The sequence below is a fragment of the Tamandua tetradactyla genome, chromosome 10 (genome assembly GCF_023851605.1).
Source record: "Tamandua tetradactyla isolate mTamTet1 chromosome 10, mTamTet1.pri, whole genome shotgun sequence".
Classification (NCBI taxonomy): Eukaryota; Metazoa; Chordata; class Mammalia; order Pilosa; family Myrmecophagidae; genus Tamandua; species Tamandua tetradactyla.
The window spans coordinates 82,137,997-82,160,894 of NC_135336.1; the positions used below are offsets into that span (position 1 = coordinate 82,137,997).

Sequence of the window (22,898 nt, forward strand, 5' to 3'; positions counted from 1 at the left end):
CACTTAATTAAGGGGATTTTTGCTGGAATTCTCCATTGTTAAAGTTACCATTTTAACCTTTGTACTTTGAGACTAAGCAAATATTATATTCTCAAAATTTCATCCACTGATTGTAATATCTATTTAGGGGCCTTGCCTGCAAAATTAATTTTTTGATGTGTGCCTAATGATAAGGTCTGTATTTCCAGATTGCTTTTTTAAAAAAAAAAATTATTGTATAGTATAACATATATACAAAGCAAAGAATTAAAAAAGCAATAGTTTTCAAAGCACTCTTCAACAAGGTTGCAGGACAGATCCCAGCGTTTGTCATGGGCTACCATACCATCATCTCAGATTTTTCCTTCTAGCTGCTCCAGAATATAGGAGGCTAGAGGGTTTCATTTTTTTTTAATCATTACAATTGACTGTTTTTCCTTCTTTTTTGTGAAAAATAAAATAAATACAAAAAAGCCATAAATTTCAAAGCACAGCACTACAGTTAATTGTAGAACATATTTCAGACTTAGACATGGGTTGCAATTTCACAATTTTAGTTTTAGCTGCTCTAAAATACTGGAGACTGAAAAAGAAATAAATTTAATGATTCAGCATTCATATTTATTCATTAAATCCTGTCTACTATGTATAACCACCATCACCTTTGACCTTTCCATCCCTCTCTTTAGGGGTGTTTAAGCTATGGCAATTCTAAATTTTTGATATTGGAAATGTCTGTGACTAATATGGGGTAGGGAGATGGAACTAGCTGATGTTCTGGAGAGGCTGGGCTAGGTTTCAGGACGTATCTGGACCAGGGACCCATCTGGATGTTGTAGGTTTCTGGAAAGTTACTGTAGTGCATGAAACTCTTGTGGAATCTTCCATGCTGCTCTAGGTTTTCTTTAGGATTGGCTGGAATGGTTCTGGTTGGGGATTGGCAGGTACCTATGATAAATAGTAATGTCTAACTGATGCTTGCATAACAGCAATCTCCAGAGAAGCCTCTCAACTCTATTTAAGCTCTCTCTGCCATTGATACTTTATTAATTAATAATTGACAAATTATATGGTAACAATTAAAAAGCAGAGAATTATGCCCTAAATATTTTTATGCCAACAGCATATTCTAGGTGACTTGTAGAAAAATATTGAGATGAGACACTTTTGTGTGATTTTTTTGTCCCTCAATTACTTATTCAAGACTAATGTGCAATAGTTTATTTCTGACTGTCAGATGTTGTAATTCTTGGTCTATTAAAGTTCATTTTGCATGTATAAACATCAATATTGCCCTAAATATTCCATAGTAAGCAAACTGAAAGTTTGGACGTAAAATGCAATTTCATTGGGCTTTGGCCATATATATCTGAATTTAAAGTGAATTTCATATGCATTGGAAAAGTAAAATAAGTCATTTTTTTTTAAATCACATCCTTTAAGGATAACATTCATGACTTGTCTTTAGAGTATCAGAAAAAAATAAAAACAACAAGTTAAAAAAATACATTAGGGTTAATTAATGCCAGTGAAAATGGTGTGGTAAGTAAACTACAAGGTCCTGTCCATCAACAGAAACAATGAAAATAAATCAAATGTAGTCAAAAAAAAGTTTTTGTCAAACACAGGTAAACAGCCAAAAGTTTAAAACAACCAAACAAATGCCAAATAACAACAACAACAGCAAAAGTAAATTAACATTAGATTACCTTTGCACTGCTTTTAATTTCCCTTGCACTATACTTCTTAGCAATCTTGAAGGCAGCAACCCATGTTCTTAGGATAAGACCCTGACCCCTAGATTTCCAAGGAGAAGGCAGACTTTGTCCTAAAAAAAATGTTATTTGCCTGTTTTGACCCAGCTGGTGAATACCTAAAGTCACCTGCTTTTGCTTCACCAGACTAAAAATTTATAATGGCAGAAACGTGGCTGCAGCAAGGACATTCTAAAACAAAAGGCAAGTGAATGACATGCTACTATATGGATAAAGAGTTTACAGTTGAAGGGTCCAGGATACATACTTAAAGACTGGAACGAAAGCTGGGGAAATAGATTCTGTGGATAATGGGGTTTTAAAAAGCTCCAACATATATGGGAGACTTGTGAAAGCCACATGCATATTTAGGGCAGGATACGTGCTTAGAAAAGGCATAAGAAGACCCGAACCATGCACTTTTGGCTGACTGTTAGCCTCAGTGTAAGCAGAAAATGAAGCCAAAGTAGAATTGTAAACAGCTTGGCTAGGTAATTAAGCAGTACCTCAAAACAGAACTAATGTGCAAAAGACTGGAAGAATGTTTTTTCAACTTTATCTTATTTTCTCTATTTTATTATTTTTTTGCTCCAGTTGTTCATGGAAATCTCTAGCTGACAACTAACTACAAACACAGACTTCAAATACCACAGATGAAAAGGATGCTGCATTAAACAAAGCTTAGAAAAGTCACCAGACACACAACTACAGCCCACAACCAGCACAAAACAAACCCTGATTAGGAGGAATAATATGCTTTCCTGATATGTCATATTATAATGTTCAACACATCCAATTTTCAATAAAGAAATTCTTAATTATGTAAAGAACCAAGAACCTGAAGGATTGTGGAAAGATTGTAGAATTAGAAACTCCAGGAGTTAGTTCTTCCACCACAAATATTAAATGTGCAGGAACTGTCTGAAACAAGTATTTCAAAGATCTGGAGTCCAATATTATGTTGTATGGCATCCAGGGAAGAGTGGGGAGGAAGAACCTGGCAAATAATGGGAAAACTATGAGGGAAATTACTCTCTCAGTTACCAAAGTCCATCCCCCTTTCTCATGGCAGACTACTAAAGGGTCCAGCCCTGGCTAATTCACTGATGACATAAAATTCTCTTCTCTAAGATGTTCTCTAAGAAAGGGACATAAAGCTCTCTTCTCTTCTCTAAGACCAGGTGCAAACTGATTACTGATTACAGCTTTTGATTATCAACTTTGGATTCCTGGGGACCTGACTCTGAGAGTGATCATTTTCTCTGCCAGCTCCAGACAAAGGTGGCTAAGGAGACTTAAAGACAATAGGCTGCATTTGCTGGACAGTCAAGAAAGCACAGTTTTGGGGATCCATTGAAGAAGCTCCTGGCATCTTTCCTGATTACCTCCGCAGGGCAGTTTCGAGCCAATGTATACCCCCTGAATGGGTTACTGGCCATGGTCTGGCTGGAAAGACTGACCTGTGGAATTCTTTTCTAGCATGTTCCCTCCCAGGAGAAGCCTGAAATGCTTCTGGAATTAACATCGTGATTATTGAGGCAGATAGTATGGGTCAAAGTCTTGCCTGCTTTAAATACCGAAGTGAGGAAATTGTATTTGCTGAGGGCCATTCGAACTTCTCAAAATAAGGGAACTGCATAACAAATAACAAGCATAGTCCCAAGATATACACAGCACAGAAGGAGAGGGAAAACCTTGCACTTTACATTTGCTTTGGGCAAGCCTTCCTGAGAGGAGAACTGACCCTCAAGACAATCAGTCTTACCACCAACTGATTACACAATAAAAACCAGACATCTGAGGAAATAAATCTCAATGTTAAAATTTTAGATATTAAAATGTACAGTTTGCAACAAAACAGTACAAAACAAAGAAGCAGTGTATGATGGCTCATTCGAAGGAAGAGGATGAAAATCCAGAAAACATCACAGAAGAAAATAGGAATGAGGGCATACAAAAGATTTTTAAAAAGTAATTTTAAAATTGCTCAAAGATATGAAGGAAAAGATAAAGAATAAAACTAAAGGACATAGGAAAATGAAGGAGCAATATAGAGATTCTTAGTTAAGACATAGAAAGTTTAAAAAGGAACCAAACAGAACTGCTGCAGTTTAAGACCACAGTAGCTGAGATGAATAATTCCTAAAATGGTTTCAGCAGCAGACTGGAGCTGCCAGAAGAAAGAAACAGCAAATCTGAAGTCAAGACATTTGAAATGAATTAGGCTTAGGACTAGAAAGATTAAAAAAAAATTATAAAAAGCTAAAGAGATTGTAAACAGCTAATTATAATTATAAAATTAGAAAAACTAAAGTGCCTAAGCAAGCTCTGGGATACCAATTAGTATATATGCATTAGGGGAGTCACAAAAGAAGAAAGAAAGTAGAAGAAAAAATATTCAAAGAAATAATGACTAAGAACCTGCCAAACATGGCAAAAAATGTGAATGTGCACATCCAAGAAAGTTAAATAACACCAAGCAGAATAAACATGAAGAACAATATACCCCAATTCATAACACTGTTGGATGCAGAGGACATGGAGTGAGTTGTGAAAGCCGCAAGACAAAAAAGCAATGTGTTATTATGTGGGAGTCTCAATTAGATCAGGTGATGTCTCTTCATAAACGATAGAGGCAAGGAGTTGATATGGGTTGAAATACTTAAAGTGCTGAAAGAAAATAACAGTCAACCAATAAATTGATATCTGGCAAAAGTTTGTTTCAAAAACAACGAAAGATTAAGACATTCCAGAAAAAAAAAAATTGAAGGACTTAATCACCAGTAAATCTGCCTTATAAGCAATGCTTAAGGAGTTCTTCAGACTTAAAGGAAATACATTAGACAGGTTTCAAAATGGCATAAAGAAATAAAGACTTCTAAAAAATGTAAACAAAACAAAAACAGGGCACGGCATGATGGCTCAGCAGGCAGAGTTCTCGCTTGCTTTGTCAGAGACCCGGGTTCATTTCCCGGTGACTACCCTTGAAATAAAAAAGGCAAAAAAACACAAAACAAAGCAAACAAACCAAAAAAAAACACCAAAAAACAAAAAAACGGTGAACCCTAAGCTAAACCAAGTAATATTATGAAAATATACTTTCTTCAATTGCAACAATTTTACCACACCAATGCAAAGTCTGTGCAGTAGAGGGATATATGAGAATCCTGTATTTTATGCATGATTATTCTGTAAAACCAAATTTCACTAATAAAAATAAAAAAGATGCAGTGACCCTTTCACAGGAGAAATGAATAGAAACTGCCTTTGAGGAAGCACAGACATTAAAAATACTAGATAAAGACTTTGTCTAAATAGACTCAAAGAGCTAAAGGAAACTGTAGACTTTGAACTAAAGGGAACTATGAGAGTGCTATATGAACAAAGTAAATGAGCAAGGAAGATGTACTATTCAGGATTCTCTTGGGAAAGAGAAATGATATATATTATATATGTATATAGTATGCATATATTAATATATGTGTAGTTTGTGTGGATATTTATTATTTATATATTTTGAGGTTTTCATATGAATTGTCTCTCTACTGTGAGGATAGGCAAGTCTTAACTCTGTAGGGCAGTCCACAAGTTGAGCATGGCAATGAAGATTTTTTTTTAATATTTTTATTTATAAAACAACATACAAACATATAAACATTCTTAACATGCAAACATTCCATACATGGTATACAATCAATGGCTCACAATATCATACCCCTTACCCTTCCCTCTCACTGACCACTAATATTTCCATCTACCCAATTTATTTTAACCTTTATTCCTCCTGTTATTTATTTTTTATCCATATTTTTTACTCATTTGTCCATACCCTAGATAAAAGGAACATCAAACACAAGGTTTTCACAATCACATTGTAAATGTTATATCATTATCCAGCCATCTTCAAGAAACAAGGGCTACCAGAATACAGCTCCACAGTTTCAGGTACCTCCCTCTAACGATTCCAATACAACATAAACTAAAAAGGGGATATCAATACAATGTGTAAGAATAACCTCCAGGATAACCTCTCAACTCTGTTTGAGATCTCTCAATCACTGACGTTTTAATTTTTCTGGCTTCCTCCTTTTGGTCAAGAAGGCAAGAAAGTTTTCTCAATCTCTTGATGCCAGGTCCTTTCTCATCCCTGGAATTCTGTCCCACATTTGCCAAGGAGATTAACACCCCTGGGAGTCATGTCCTATGTAGAGGGGGATGGCAGTGAGTCCATTTCCTGAGTTGGCTTAGAGAGAGAGACCACATCTGAGCAAAAAAAGAGGTTCTCTGGGGGGTAACTTTTAGGCCCAATTTTAAGTAGACTCAGCCTATGCTTTGTAGGAATAGTTATCACAGTGGGGAAACCCAAAATTAAGGGTTTGGTCTGTTGACTTGATTGTCCGCACTGCTTACAAGAATACCAGAAATTCTCCAAATGGGAAAGTTGAATATTTCCCCCTTTCTCCCCATTCCGTGAAGGGAACCTTACAAATACTTTTTTTACTCATGTATAAATCACTCTTGAATTTACTAGGGCATCACACTAACCTGGACAAACCAACAAAATCTCATGCCCTATTCAAGATTCCATGTACTTATGGTGTTCAAAACTGACCACATAAGTTAAATTAGAAAATGCACTATCCAAAATATAAATACTGCACCAAATAAAAAAAAAATCTCTCCCTTTAGTCTCACATGGAAGTTCAGGTTTTACAAATGTAGATGATATCCCTTTACCCAGTCTTCTCATATACCTTAGTCTTGTCCAGTTCAGCTTCTATTCAATGTCTGATCACTTGGGCAATGAAGATTTTGGATGGATTCCCTAGGAGAAGTTGATTGGCTGAAGTGGAGATGGAAAGCTGCTCTTCTGATGTGTTTATCACATCTCCTTTTTTTTTTTTTTTTTTAACCTTCTTTCTTTTTCTTTTGGCATTGGCAGGCTCCAGGAATCAAACCCAAGTCTCCATCATGGCAGGGGAGAATTCTGCCACTGAGCCATTGTTGCACCACCCCTCATCTCCTTTTAAGGCCTTCAACTGAATGGATAAGTCTTCTTTGTTGACGGCAATCTGCCAAGTTGGTTGTAAATGTAGTCAGCCATAGATACCATTAATTTGCAGTTGATTTAAATCCACAAAATATCCTCACAGAAACAGTCAGGCCATTGTTTGTTTGAGGAGATGACTGGATACCACAGCTTGGCAAAGTTGACAACAAACTTAACCCTATTTTGTAACCATGCACTTCTCTTTAAACCATACTTTTATATGGTTTAAAAACCACTTACATATGGTTTATATATATATATATATATATATATATATATAGAGAGAGAGAGAGAGAGAGAGAGAGAGGGAGGGAGGGAGGGAGGGAGGGAGGGAGGGAGGGAGAGATAGAAAAAAAGACAACAAAACAAGGAAGAAATATTCAAAACCATTACAATCCTCATTTTGATAAGTAGTCACAAAGTCATAGCTTATATTTATAGCTACCTCCTTCCACTACCCATTGCATATTCCCTTTATCTTCAACAGGCACCACAGCTGGCCATGATTTGTTGCCTAGTGGGGTGACCCAAACCTTCATTCCCCAAATACCCACCACTGGACACCTTGAAATTTCACTGAGGTGAATGGGTCCTGAAATTTTGCTGGATTTGTCTCCTACCATCTGGCACTCAAATGCCTTACCAATAATTCTGGAGTAGTTGCTATTTCTTGCGCATTAGCTCCAGTAATCATGATATCATCAGTATAATGAACCAGAGTAAAAGTAAGTAATATCTTGTGGGAGGGAGAGATGATAAAGTTCTCTGCAAATTAGATTATGACATTCAGCTTAGAAGTTGATATATTCCTAGGTTGGATATATCTAGGTGTATTTCTGGCTTTTCCAATTTAAAGGTAACCATTTTTATGGTCTTTGTTAACATAAATTGAGAAAAAGAGCACTTACTAAGTCATACTTGCATATGAATTACCACGTTGATTTGCTCAAGCAATGATAATTGGAGTCACCACCTGGTTAAGATTGCCATGATACACTGTGATCTACTGTGCTCCTTCAAGATCCATCTGTTTTTGCTGCACAGGGTAAGTAGGAGAGTTGAATGGGTGTGTGGATATCAACCTCTGTATCCTTCAAGTCTTTGATGGTGGTACTAGTCTCTAAAATCCATCCAGGAATGAAGTATTGCTTTTGATTTACTATTTCGCCTGATACTGCCATTTCTAAAACCTTCCACCTGGCCTTTCCTATCATAATAGCCCTCACTCATCAAGTCAAGGAAACAACGTGGGGATTCTGCCAGTTACATAGTATGTCTATTCCAGTTATCTACTCCATAAGTGCAGAAATAAGCATAAAATGGGTCCAGGGGCCCACTGGACCCACTATAATAATGGACCTGAACTAAAAATCCATGGATCACTGTGCTGATTTGAAAATATTAAGTACCCCAGAAAAGTCATGTTTTAATCTGATTCAATCTTTTGAGAAATGTTTCCTTTAATCCTGATTCAATAATGCAGGTTTGAATCTTTAGATAATCTCCATGGAAATGTGACACACCTAATTGTGGGTATGACCTTTGATTGTATGGAGATGTGATGCCACTCATTCCAGGGGGGTCTTGATTAATTTACTGGAGTCCTTTAGAAAAGGAAATATTTTGGAGAGAACAAGAAATGACAGAAAACTTAGAGTCAACAGAGAGAACAGATGTAGATGTTTGAAGAACAGATGCTTCAGAGAAGAGAGACATGGATGTTTGAAGATACTTGGAGCCCAGCAGATGTTACCATGAACTTGTTAACAAGCCAGAACCTTGAGAAAGCTGAGAGATGAAAGCAAGCCTTGGAGAAGCAAAATGAGGAACTCCCACAGGAACAGAGGCTGAAAAGCATGGACCCTAGGAGCAAGAGACCAGCAAACTCCAGCCAAATGACGTACAAGCAGATAGAGGTGTTCTAAGCACAATGGCCTTTCTTGTGTGAAGGTAGCCAATTGTTGGTGCTTTAACTTGGACACTGTCACTTTCTTAGAATTGTGAATTTGTAATGTATTAAATTCTCCTTTTTAGAAGCTATTCCAAATTCTGGTATATTATATTCAGGCAGCTTGCAAACTAACACAATCACCTAACCTCTATAAACCCTTACTCTGTTAGACCACAGTGATATTTTGAGTGTCTGGAATTGTCATGTCTGAGGTGGTGTCTAATAACCCCTGAAATATCTGATCATTTCTTTTTCCCCAGTGCACAGTTACCCTAGTAAAAGACCATTGGTCTCTCTGAGGAAGGTGGGGGCAGAATAGCAAGATCTTCCCTCAAGGGGTTCAGGCATCTGTTCTTTCCAGGGGCTCTCAGTCTGTAAACTGTTTCAAGTCTGGTAACTGATTAGGGGCTGTGGCTCTCACTCTATTTTTGTAGTTAGCCTTTTGTTCACTTGGCCTAGAACTCTTCTGCTTATATAGCTCAAATAATTCAGTAGACTACCCATCTACTGAAAACCACTGTACACTTATTTCTTGCCTCTATTGTTTTTAATGATAAGTTCAATGTCATTTGAATCATTGTTTATTTATTCATAAATGTCATTTCTTCCTGGCTGCATTCAAGATATGTATTTCTTTGGCTTTAGTTTCAATAAGATTTCCTTAGTTTTAGATGTTTGACTATTGTGTGTATGTACATGGATTTCATTGCATTTATGGTGTTTGTTGCTTGCTGAGGTTATTGCTTCCATAAGTTTGTGTCATTCACTAAAAAGGAGAAATGTTCAGATTTCATGTATAAAAAGATTTTTTTCAGCCATCATTATTTGTTCTCTTCTTTGGCAAACCTGATGATGCAAATGCTTGATTTTTCTATTATTTTTCCATGTGTCCTACATACTAAGTTTTTGTTTCTGTCTGTTTCCTCTCTGATGTTTAGAATGGATCATTTTTATTCACCTAGGTTCAAATTGACTTATTTTTCCTTTATCAACTCCAGTTTTCTAGTAATCCCAACCAGTAAGGCTTTGTTGTTGTTTGTTTCAGTTCTCAAGTTTTCATTTGATTCTTCTTTATATTTTCAATATTTTTTTATTGAGGGTTCAAGTTTTTCATTTGTTTCAAGAGTGTTTGTCAATGCTCTTTGAAGTAATGTTAAGAGAGCTGCTTAAAAACCCTTGTTCAACAATTCCAACATACACTCTGTCTCATTATTGTTGTCCTTCATTGTTTTTTTCCTCATTCAAATTGAGGTTTTCCTAGTTCCTGTATGAAAAGTAATTTTGAATATATCTTAGACATTTGCAGTATTATAATTTATGGCTCAGCTTCCTGTATAAATCTCTTTAATCAAGAGCCAACTTGTTTAAAGGACTTTGGTTTAAATGTCAGTTTAGCTGATAAATCTTCTGCAGTTCTCTGATCATTTTGTGAGTTACTTATATGACAAAACTCCATCCCATATTACCTTCAGCTCTGACTGTGTATTTGGGAGGAGCACCACCTTATTACTTCTTGGTCGAGAAGCAGAAAAGGTTGCGTTCATTCTTTTAGTTTGTTAAAGGCTGCCAGAATGCATATACAAAAAATAGAATGGCTTTTTAAAAATGAATTAATTAAGTTACAAGTTTGCAATTCTAAGGCTATAAAAATGACCAAGCTAAGACATCTGGAGAAATATACCTTGAATCAAGAAAGGTCAATCTGGAAAGGCACATATCTGGCATCTGATGGTCCTTGTTCCCAGTTCCATTGCTTCCAGCTTCTGATGCCAGTAGTTTCTTCCCTAAGCATCTGTGGACACTTAGCTCCTCTGGGACACAAATCTGGGTCCTGGCTTGATGAGCATCTTATGAAAGTCACATGGTGACATCTGCTTTTATCTGTATTTCCTAACATCTGTGTCTAGGTGTCTAGGTGTCTACTTTCTCTCTTGGCACTCTAAGCATCTCCAAATATTTGCATCTCTGTCAGCTCTGCCCTTTTTCCAAAATGTTTTCCCTTTTAAAGGACTCCAGTAAACTAATGAAGACTCACCTTGAATGGGTGAAGTACAATCTCCAGGTAATCAAAAGGTCCCACTCACAACTGGGCATGTCACATCTCCAAGGAAACAATCCAGAATTTCCACCCCAGAATATTAAATTGGGATTAAAAGAAACATGGCTGGAGATGTTTTTTTTAATCACATATTATTGGATCAGGAAAAAGGACACAGCTTTTCTGGGGTGCATAACATCTTTAAACCAGCCCACTCAGAGGCTGAGCTTGAACACTGTGTATTACATCAGAGTGTGTGTGTGTGTATGAAGGGTGGTAATCAGAGATTTTGAATCCAGACGTTGATAGGGAATATTTTGGCATTATTCATTTTATTATTTTTCTATCACACTCTGTCTTTTCTCTTCCATTCAAACTGTAATCACTAGTGTATTATCCATTTGATATGTTCCCCAGGTCATTGAAACTTTATTCTTAACATTTTAATTCTCTTTTACTTAAGAATTAATAACCTCTAAGTTTTGAAAAACCTTTTTTTCATGATTTCCTAAATTTCTCTTCCTGATGGGTAATTTATTCTATCTTCAGATAACTTTGTTGCTTTTATTTTGAACACGCCTAAACTAGTCATTATATTTCTTATTTAGATTTCTAATGAAGAAAACAGCCAATATACAGTTAAATTCACAAATCATCAAATGAAAAATGCTTCAATTTGAAGAAGGCTAAACATAAAGTGTCCTTCTTTTAATGATGTAGCTATCTGCATCCCATATTCCTTTCAAGTTTTAAAATGCAAGATCCCTGTTTGTTTACCTGTCCATTCTCAAGAATCTGATTAAACACAGGAGAAATTCAGACTTCCTATCCTTAAACTAGAGTACATGGCTCAAATCTATGTCCATTTCATGTTATGTGGGGCAATCAAACATAAGATATCAAAGGAGAAGCTTATGCATGTAGTGGAGAAGCCAGTGCCAGGGATGAATCTGGCACTGACACCTTGGGATCAAAAATGCCATCTTGACCGAAAAGGGGAAATGTACTGTAACAAATAAGGTATCAGTGGCTGAGAGAGTTCAAATAAGATTGAGAGGCTATTCTGGAGTCACCCTTATGCAAGCTTCAGTTAGACATTGCTGCCAATCATAACTTGCCAACCCCAACCAAATTGATTCCTGCAAAGCCTAAACAACACCTAGGGCAATATATAAGGTTCTATAAGGTTTCTTTCACTAGGGTAACTTTCCAGAAATCTGCAGCCTCCAGATGGGTCCCTGGACCAGAAAAGTCCTGAAACCTAGAGAAACCAGCCTTTCTGGAACATCAGCTAGTTCCATCTCCCTACCCCATATTATTGACAGCCTCTTTGGCATGAAAAAGTTAGAATGGCATAGCCCAAATACCCCTAAAGAGTGAGAGAAAGATCAAAGTTGATAGTGGAGTTATACAGAGAAGGTAAGGTTTAACAAATGAACATGAGTGCTAAATCATTATATTGATTTCTTATATTGCTCCTGGAGCAGATAGGAGGAAAAGTCTGAGATGGTGTTATGGTAGCCTATGACAAACTCTGGCATCTGTACTGTAACTACGTGTTGAAGAGTGCTTGCTTCGAAAACTGTAGTTCATTTTTTTTTCTTTCTTTGCTTTTTATATATGTTATACAATAAAAAAGTAAAAAAAATATATTAAAAGAAACTGAATAAAAGATGACATTCTTTCCCTTATTTCCACTCCTAAGACAGAAAGATGGCATGCCTAATCTCCACTATGAGCTTAAGCTGTTGACAATAATACAGGTAAAATAATTGAAGATTTTGGGATTATTTGCTTTTTGCTTGGTCGGAAGAGTAACGGGAATATGGGCTCTTGTGTGCTGGGCACTAACTAGACTAAATTGTGGTAAGGATCATTTGTTGACTATTCAAGAAAAATGTAACAATTTTAATCTTCACACTGTAAAAACATTATTCTATATGAATTAGGTAAAAGTGAAAAATGTTGAACTTTTAAAGGTATATGTAGACTTAAATTAATATTTATCTTATTGTGAGTTATAGAAAGACTGGATAACATTAGTTATCATGTAAAATAAAAAACTAAAGAAAACCAATAAATTGGATAATAAAATAATATTACTGCTCATTTACTTAGTGCAGCAACCATATTTTTAGCCATAAAAAATATTGAAAAGCACAAGCAAGGTCAAATTCACACATTAGCTTGAGGCAGAATTAAGATGAGCTCATAGACTAATCCTCACATTTCTAAATTATCTCATGATCTTTGACAATTTATGGTGAAAATGATCCTATTGAAGAGCAGGTAGATTGGCCCCCAGCTCTCCAGGCTGAGAACATCTTGCCACAGATTCCCAAGGGAGAACTCTTTAGGTGTAGTGATATACTGGAGATTAAGTTGCAGAAACACAAAACTGAACCTATCATCTGACCTGCAACCAGAAACCTTTAAAAAAGCTCTGAAAATGATCAATATTGTCAGTTATTCTGTGAGTGATAGAGAATTAAATTACATGACACTAAAAAGCTGGCCATGTTTATTAACAAGGAGCTGTTGCAAATAAATGAAATTTCCATAAACAATCAACATTAATCTTTATATACATAGTTGAGTACAATAGAACAGAAAGTACTGATCTGCTGGGCAGTGAGCAGACATAGATTTTAGGATAGAGACTGTTTCCGGTAACCAATTTCCGGGAAAGGAAAGTGAATACCTCATCTGGTTTTCCTTTTTTTTATTGTTTGTTTGTTTATTCTTGTGTTGTGTTTTTTAATCAATGCCTAAGGTACCAAGGTGAAATATTCTTTAAAGCAACACATTTCAGGTGACCAACCCCACAAAATTTATGCCAATTTGTCTTTTACAGTGAACTTAGGCATGTGTGTATGCCTTTGTGTAGGTCTATTCATTTGTCATAAACATAAATAAGCATATGTTTTGATCCTGCCATTTGTTGCAGTTGTAGGTTTCACATATTAATATTTTCTAGGAATAGAAATTTGATATTCCCAAATATACAGGGCCAAGACCAGCTTCTATAACTGAAATGGAACTTATCCATGTGTGAGAATTGATGTACAGTTATGTTTCACACTGGTACTGCATTTCATATGTGTACCTTAATGATCATTAAAGAAACACAGTTCTCGTTTGAGTGAAGTTCCCCCAAGATGTATTTCCTCAGGAATATCAAATTTACAACCCATTCATGTTGTTCAGAGATATCCTGAATCCTATGATTGCTCGTTCAATTCCTATATGAATGGAAATACTCACAAAATGTGTTTTTGGTAGATAAAAAACTTGTTTTTTTTTTTCACCAGAGAGTGTTTTTTTTTTTCCACCGGAGAAAGAGAGCCAAATTGGGTTTTTAAAGATAATTTCTTAGAATGATTAAAAAGAATTGTTTCTCCTTCAGACTTATAATCTCACTGAATTAAGTAGGAGCATTGAAGATATGTGTTTTTTGCATTTTTTGTTATGTCAAACATCCTTCTTGCCTACAGCTGAGAAAAAGCTTGCAGCTTCCAGATAACCTACTAATGAAGGAACACAGAGTCCCCTCTCCCCACAAAAGAAATACATATTTACATATTCAGAAATAAATAAGAAGAAATTCTTCTAAAATTCCAGGAAATAATAATTCCATTATATATATACACAAATATTTATATATATATTAGCAAATGAGCATTAGATCAAGCCATGAATAGTCAAGTCTACAGCATACATTATTTTCACTAATCTGGGAACCTTGTATATATAAAGGAAGAAATTCATCCTATTATCAGTTCATTTCAAGGGAACATATAACAGGTCCTAACTACATTGCAGCATAGGGTTATTTCTGAAGCATCTATTATTCTTTTTGCCCTTTTTTTCTGCCTTAAAGGGGCTCATGCTCAAGTCTAAGGACAACAGGATTGAAGTTCATGAACAAGAAAAAAAACTGAAGAGAATGTTTTAACAAAAAGTACTAGGGGACACAAATATTTTTAAAATTAACTTATGAAAATCTTAACCACCTAAACTGGATATCTTAGTTATCTTACCAATAGGCATATTTAAGTAAAGTACCTAAGTAGTCATTATATACCATGTTTATACTCAATGTTTCATAAACTAATTTAAAATTAAAAATTGTAAAAATAAAATTTTTAAAATGTTTGTATGCCTGAAAACAGGAAAATCTTTAATAACATAGGTCATTACTATAGTAATATAGATATCTATGATAACTTTCTACTGATATTTTGAAAACATTCACAGTTTGGACAGCCGATCAAATAAATAGTATTTAAGTTAGTGTTTAATATTTAAAATTAAAGTACTTTGCTATCTGGATTTGTAATTTTTTCTTTGTTGCCTTAATTTTAAATTGGTTTATGAAACCTACTGTGCAAACACAAGTTTTACAACGATTACAGAACACTTTGTTTTTGGTGGTTCTAAGTATATTATTTGTTTTCATAAATAAAAATGTTTTTTAAAAAGTACCAGGGGACTATGAGAGTGCAAAACGCTAAGTGTCTTTGTGGTAGAGATTTGGAGATTTTACTAGAATCAGACACTGTGTCAGTATTTTTAGGGCTTCTGGAGAACATGTTCTCAGCACTATTGTCATCAGTGAACCTGACATGGGCAATAGATCTGGCAGCATCATGGCAAGGTAAGGCCTTTGATAAAGGTCAGCAATTTAGGTGTTATTCCAGCACAGGGAAAAATGGGAATGGTTGATGAGAAAATTGATAGTTACTATACAGGGGCCAAGAAGACTTATGGCTAATTGTTGAACACATATGAAAGAGCTTCTGAAATGACTTCAATTGTTTGAAGTATTTTTTGATTGTGGCTAAAGTTAAAAAGTAAAACAAATGTGGGCAAAACCAAAATAATACATTTCTATTCTTCATATTTGCAGTTTTTCTAGCTTCATTAGATAGTATAATAGTTCCCAGGTCGCAGTTTAAAATCATCTGCATGGTCCACTGAGGTATTCCTTAAATTCTAAGGAGCCACAACTGAAGTGGAAGGTTAGTGAGTTCAGTAATTTTATGTGTGTTGGGATGACTTCATTGGTATAGGAGCATGACTGTGTGAGTGTATGTGTTTACATATATATATACGTAAACGTATATAAAATTCTAACCAAGCAGTTCCTGTAAAGTCCTACTATTATTTGGTGGAATATAATATCAATGAAATCATTCTTTGATGTCATTGAATGACAATCAGTTATATCATTCACAAAAAAAACAGCACGGAACTTAAGAAAAGAATAGTTAATAGTATACTTAGTTGAAATTTACAATTTTAGCCCTAAAGGAAAAGATTTTGTTGTTCCAGATGGTCTGGAAAAGCAAATGTCTATGGTTAAATGTATTTTTCTTAAGAGTATTGCACTATATATTTCAAAACAGTAGGCAAATCGCAAAGAAAAATAATTTTCTAGAACATATGCTAAAATAGTTTACTCTAAAGGGTAAACCACTGATAGAAATGGTTTTTATTATACTCAATAACAAATAGAAATTGAGGTCATGAAAAAACTATATTAAAAAAGAACAGCCAATAAAATCCAAAAAGTATATAACTAAGCTAATATATTCAATAAATCTTTATTTTGCATTTTCTCCAATATTTGAAAAGACTTCAGTATGTTACTCATAAATATATACTGTGAAATTGGATGAAAGTAATATAAATTAAATTATTTATATTTGGTGTAGGAGAAAATAGTTGTTCAAGAATTCTTCATCCAGAGATTGATATTTTATCAGCATAGAACTCAGACATATTTATATGTGATACAGTAAACTTTTATATAGGAACAATGCAAACTTGAACTTAAATTCTTATCAATACCTTGCTCAGTGATGCAAGAACAAGATCCATGAAGTTTCTTTTTACTTATAAAGGTAGATCAAGAAAATAAATGAACACTAAGCCTCAAAAAAACATTTGAATAAAATATTTGCATGCATCTCTTTAATTTCTCTAAAATCACAATTCTGATCTCTATAGTATTTACAAATAACATCAACAAAATTTGGCTTTAATCTATAATACGTTTTTGCACCTAATGAGATGCTGATGTATAAATTTGAAAAAACTATGTATTTATAATAAATAAAATTATCACAAGGTTAGAAATGAATGATATTGCCAGTGTGTATGTGTTTTGCATGTGTTCATGTATTTTGAAGGGTGAGAGAGTTGGGGGTGTGAGCGCAAGTTTCTCACGTTCATCCTTCTGTGTTTAGTGTTTAGTTTCTTGACTGCTAAGTTGTGTACCATATAGTGGGTGGGCATAACTAGAATTTATTGTTTTTCCACTTGGAGATTTGAAGTCCAAAATTAATGTATCAGCCTGACAATGCTTTCTCCCTAAAGACTATGGCTTTCTGCGGCTGGCTGCTAGTGATCCTTTAGTCCATAGCTTTTCTGTCATACAGAAATGCACATGGTGAGGCCCTATCCTTTTTCTCCCAAATTCCATTGAATTCCAGTTTCTTCCCTTCTTAGTGACTTCTCTCTGTGACCTTATCTATAAAGTCCTCCAGTGATGGAAGTAAGACTCATCTGCATGCATTTTGCCACAGCTTAACTGAAATAACATCTCAGAAATGTCCTAAACATGTTGATTCACACCCACAGGAATGGATTATGATTACACATATGTGGCAGGGCAAGATGGCAGTATAGTGTGGTTTGGAATTTAATTCATCCACTAAAGCAGCTAATAGACAAGAATTGTATGGAACACTTGTTGGCAGGGGGACATTAGTGACAAGACACATATCATACACAAGTCTGGAGCAGGTGGAATTATTGAGATCACACACAGAACTGAAAGTCTCCCAAACCATAGAGGCCAGTGCCCCTCCCCCATGAGCATGGAAGGGTAGGCTGGCTCCCTGAGAGGAAAGCAAACAGGCTTTACTAGTAGCAAGAAAGTTATTTCAACCAAGCTCCAATTGAACAATCAATCAACAAATCCTGACTGCTGAAAACAAGCTCTGAGCACAGATAAACCTCGAGTAAGCACTAAAGGAAATAGGAGTTTTACCCTTGCAGAGAGGGGCAAGGCTGACAAAAAAATAAAAAATAATACTAAGAAGAAGCTTTTTAAGTTGGACAGCACAAAAAACTGGAAGGGGGGGGTGGCACATAGAGCCTGAAGATGCACATTAACCACTTACCAAATCCAGTTTTGATTGCAAAACCGGGGAGTGGGGGTCTCACTCTGAAAAGGCATTTTTTTTGTCCACTCATTGTTTTGTAACTTCTTTTTTTTTTCACATGGGTAGGCACTGGGAATTAAACCCAGGTCCTCTGGCATGGCAGGTGAGCATTCTTGCCTGCTAAGCCACCATGGCCCACCCTGTTTTGTAACTTCTCAACAGCTCATTAGATAGAACTATGCACACTCTCAGGCTTCAGCACTGCCCCAGGCAAGTGCAGAGTTAAGGCATGTCTGAGAGACAAATAGGAGAAGGGGGAACATTCCCTAAAGGGTGTAACTATTTCAAGAAAATGAGGAAGGGGCTCTGCTGAAGTGACAGCCCTCCCTCAGGGAAATCAGGCCCCTGGGGCTGGAAAACAGAAGCAACCTAAGCCCACCTTCTACTTCAGCCTTTGCCTCAACCACACTATTGAAAGGAAGAGGCTGCTGAAGTTAAAGGCACCACATCACCTTACACTGATGGGAAGCCATGGGCAGACAAGTGCCAAATGCTGGGCAAGATAGGAAAAGCACACAGTCTACAGCCTTCATAAGAAACTTTGATAACCTGCTGGTTGTCAACCTCAGGGAAATTTGACACAGGCTACTCTCTCCTCCTGAGATGTGGGCCCATCTGGTCTTGTAAAATTTGATTGGGGTTGATATATCTGATGAGACCCTGCTCAGAAAAAGGCAAGTCAAGAACCAAAAAAACAAATTCTGATCAATTAAACAGAATCTATAGTAGAGATCTAGAATAAAGTGAACTGAATGCTGAAGAATAGATAGAGAACAAAGCCAAGCAACAAGAATAACCTAGTTAAAAGAATGAAAGCAACCTCCAGAATAAAGTAATTGGAGAAACCAGATGCCTAGAAGCCAACAAAAAATAATGAATCATACTAGGAAAATTGATATTTGGCTCAGACAAAGGAACAAGCCAAAACTTCAAGTGAGATACAGTAGTTGAAACAACTAATTAAGCATATTCAACCAAACATGTAAAATCACATCAAAAGTTGAGTTTATAAATTGAGGGAAGATATGACAAAAGAGATGAAGGATATAAAGAAGACACTGGGTGAACATAAAGAAGGGCTCAAAAGTTTGAAAAAACAGATAGGAGAACTTATGAGTATGAAAGGCACAATAGAAAATATTGAAAAAACAATCAATGAGGAACTACAAAAATAGATTTAAAGAGGCAGAAGAAAGGATTAGTGAACTAGAAATCAGGACATTTGAAACACTACACACAAAATATAAGAAAAAGTACAGAAGAATATGAGCATGTTCTTATGGAATTGAATGACAATATGAAGTGCATGAAAATACATGTTATGGGTGTGCCAGAAGGAAAAGAGAAGTGAAAAGGGGCAAAAAGCCTAATGGGGGAAATAATCACCAAAAACTTCCCATCTCTTATGAAAGACATAAAAGCACAGATCCAAGAAGAGCAGCAAACCCAAAACAGAATAGCTCCAAATAGATATACTCCAAGACAGTTACTAATCAGATTGTCAAATGTCAAAGACAAACAGAGAATTCTGAAAGCAGCAAGAAAAAAGCAGTCTATCACTTACAAGAGAAGCTCAATAAGAGTGGGTGGATTTCTCAGCAGCAACCATGGAGGTGAGACAGCAGCAATATGGTACAATTAAGATTACTAAAGAGAAAAATTGCCAAACAAGAGTTCCATACCAAGGAAAACTGTCCTTCAAAAATGTGAGCGGAATTTAGGGGTTGCAAGAGTAGTTCACTGGGAGACACAGGTTTGATTCCTGGTCCATGCACTTCTCTCCCCTCCATCATAAAAACAAACAAACAAACAAACAAAGCAAAGAAACAAAAATTCAACAAATGGTGCTGCAATAATGGGACACTCCCATGGGAAAAAAAATGAAATGTGATCCTGCCATACAGCATACCAAAAAAAAAAAAAAAAATTAGGGAGAGTTTAAAATATTTTAAGTTAAACAGTCATTGTATGAGTTTGTGACTAAGAGACTGTCCCTATAAGAAATACTAAGGAGAGAGCTATAAGCACATAGGAAATGACAGGAGAGAGAGGTCTGGAAAATACTGTAGATGAAGACTATCATTAAAGGTAAAAGAGAAAAAAAAAATAAGATGATATATAAAATCCAAAAGACAAAATGTCTGAAGAACGTACTGCTTTTACATTATTAACATTAAATTTTAATGAATGAAACTCCCCAATCAAAAGACATAGAGTGGCAGAATAGATTAAAAAACAGGACCCATCTCTATGCTGTCTGCAGGAGCCCCACTTCGGACCCAAGAACAAGAGCTGGCTGAGAGTGAAAGGGTGGGAAAAAAAAGTATTTCACACAAACAACAATTAGAAAAAGCAGAGGTATCTATGCTAATATACAACAAATTGAAGTTCAAATGTAAAACAATTAAAAGAAATAAAGACACTGTATTAATAAAAGGAACAGATCAACCAGTAGACATAATCATAAATATTTATGCACTGAGTGCCACTGATTACATGAGGCAAACACTCACGACACTGAAGGAAAGAGTAGACACTTCTACAATAATAGTTAGAGAATTCAATTCACCATTCTAAAAAAGGGATAGAACAGCTAGACAGAGGATCAATAAGGAAACATAGATTTTCAATAGTTTGATTAATGAACTAGACTTAACAGACATTTACAGAATATTACATCTCACAATAGCAGGATACACATTTTTCTAAAGTGCTCACAGATCATTCTCAAGGATAGACCATATGTCAGGCTACAGCACAAGTCTTAATAAATTTGAAAAGATTAAAATTTCTCAGATAATAATGGAATTAAGTTGGAAATTAACAGCAGGTAGAGGACATGAAAATTCACAAATATATGGAAGTTAAACAACACATTCTTAAACACCCTCTGGGTCATGGAATAAATTAAAAGAGAAATCAGTAAATATTTCAAGGCAAATGAAAATGAAAACACAGCATATCAAAACTTATAAGATGTAGGAAAGGTGGTGCTAGGAAATTTATTGCCTTAAATGCTTATCTTAAAAAAGAAGAAAGAGCAAAAGTACTGTTCACCTGGAAGAACTAGAGAAAGAAGATCAAACTAACCCCAAAGCAAGCAAAAGGAAAGAAATAACAAATATTAGGGCATAAATAAATGAATTTGAGAACAAGAAAGCAATAGCAAAAATCAACAAAATCTAAAGTGGATTCTTTGAGAAAATTAATGAACTCAATGGACACTTAGCTGGGCTGACAAAGAAAAGAAAGAAGATGCTAATAAATAAAATCAAAAATTGAAGAGGGGACATAACCACTGACCTTGCAGCAAAAAAGGAGGTAAGAAGAAATTACTATGAAAAACTATATGCTAATAAACTAGACAATGTAGGTAAAATGGACAACTTCCTAATAAAGCATGAAAAACAAACATTGACTTGAGAAGAAATAGATAACCTCAACAAATGAATCACAAGTAAAGAGGTTGAACCAGTCATCAAGAGTCCCCCAAAAAAGAAAATTCCAGGATCAGTTGGTGCTACATGTGAATTATAGCAAGCATTCAAACAAGAATTAGTAAAAATACCTGCTCAAAATCTTCAAAAAAAGTTGATGGTGAGAGAAAGCTACCTAATTGAGTCTATGAAGCCAACATCATCCCCATACCAAAGCCTGACAAACACATTACAACAAAATAAAATTATAGACCAATCTCTGAAATATATAAAAATGCAAAAATCCTCAAGAAAATACTGGCAAATCAAGTCCAGCACAACATTAAAATAAGTGTGCACTATGATTAAGTGGTATTTATTCCAGGTATGCACAGTTGTTAAACACAAGAAAATTAATTAATGTAAGACAACAAATCAATAAACCAGTGAGGAAAAACCACATGAACATCTCAAGTGATGGAGTAAAATCATTTGCAAAATTCAACATCCTTTCTTGATGAAAATGCTTCAGAGAATAAGAGTAAAAAGGAACTTCCTTAACATTGATAAAGGGAATACATCAAAATATGTCATTGGTAACAGAGACCATCAGGAGATAGAAATTGGGTAAGATAGTGGGTAATTGTAGCTGAAGGGATACAGATTGTGCAACAGGACTGGACACAAAAACTCAGAAATGGACAGCACAATACTACTTTACTGTAATGTAATTATGTTAAAACACTGAATGAAGCTGCAAGTGAGAATGATAGAGGGAGGAGGGCTGGGGACATAAATGAAATCAGAAAGATAGATGTTAAAGATCGAGATGGTATAATCTAGTAATGCCTAGAGTGTATAACAATAGTGAAATGTACAATGTACAAATTTTAAAAATGTTTTTGCATGAGGAAAAACAGAGGAATGACATTATTGCAGGGTGCTGAAAATAGATGATAACTAATACTTTGAAATGTCACATTATGTGTGAGACTAAAGCAAAAAATGTTTATTTGTTACAAAATTTATATTTTGACTAGAGCATTTCCTAATATAACTCATGTAGATAGCTTGATTGAATGTCATAAGTACTTGGAATCTCAGGTAGCAAATGAGATTTTGTTGGTTTGTCCAGAGTGATCCCCCAATGAATCCCAGAATGATTTGATCAGTGACTGGAAAAGTATCTGCAAGCCCCCTTCAGGGAACGGTGAGAGTGGGGAGAAATTCAACTTCCCTAAGTTGAATTCTTGATATTCTCACAAGCAGTGTGGACAACCAAAGCTACAGGCTGAGCCCCCAGTCTTGGGGTTTGTTCACATGAAACTTAACCCCACAAAAGATAGGTCAAGTCTACTTAAAATTTAGGCCTAAGAGTCACCCCCAAGAGAGCCTCTTTTGTTGCTCAGATGTGGCCTCTCTCTCCAGCCAATATGATGAGCAATCTCACCACTCACCCCCTCTCTGCATGGGACATG

At 35.5% G+C, this 22,898-nt stretch overlaps 1 long non-coding RNA gene across 2 annotated transcripts in view; it reads left to right on the forward strand.

Annotated features, from left to right (window-relative positions):
* The window catches only part of LOC143648013 (uncharacterized), a 228,611-nt gene that overhangs the window by 128,541 nt on the left and 77,172 nt on the right, over positions 1 to 22,898 (forward strand). The window contains exon 3 of one of the 2 annotated variants that reach the window (XR_013158312.1): positions 2,328 to 2,515. The exons of the other annotated variant lie outside the window; for it this stretch is intronic. This is a non-coding gene — a long non-coding RNA (uncharacterized LOC143648013). Of the gene's footprint in view, positions 1 to 2,327; positions 2,516 to 22,898 lie in introns of those variants that run through there. 2 annotated transcript variants of the gene reach the window in all.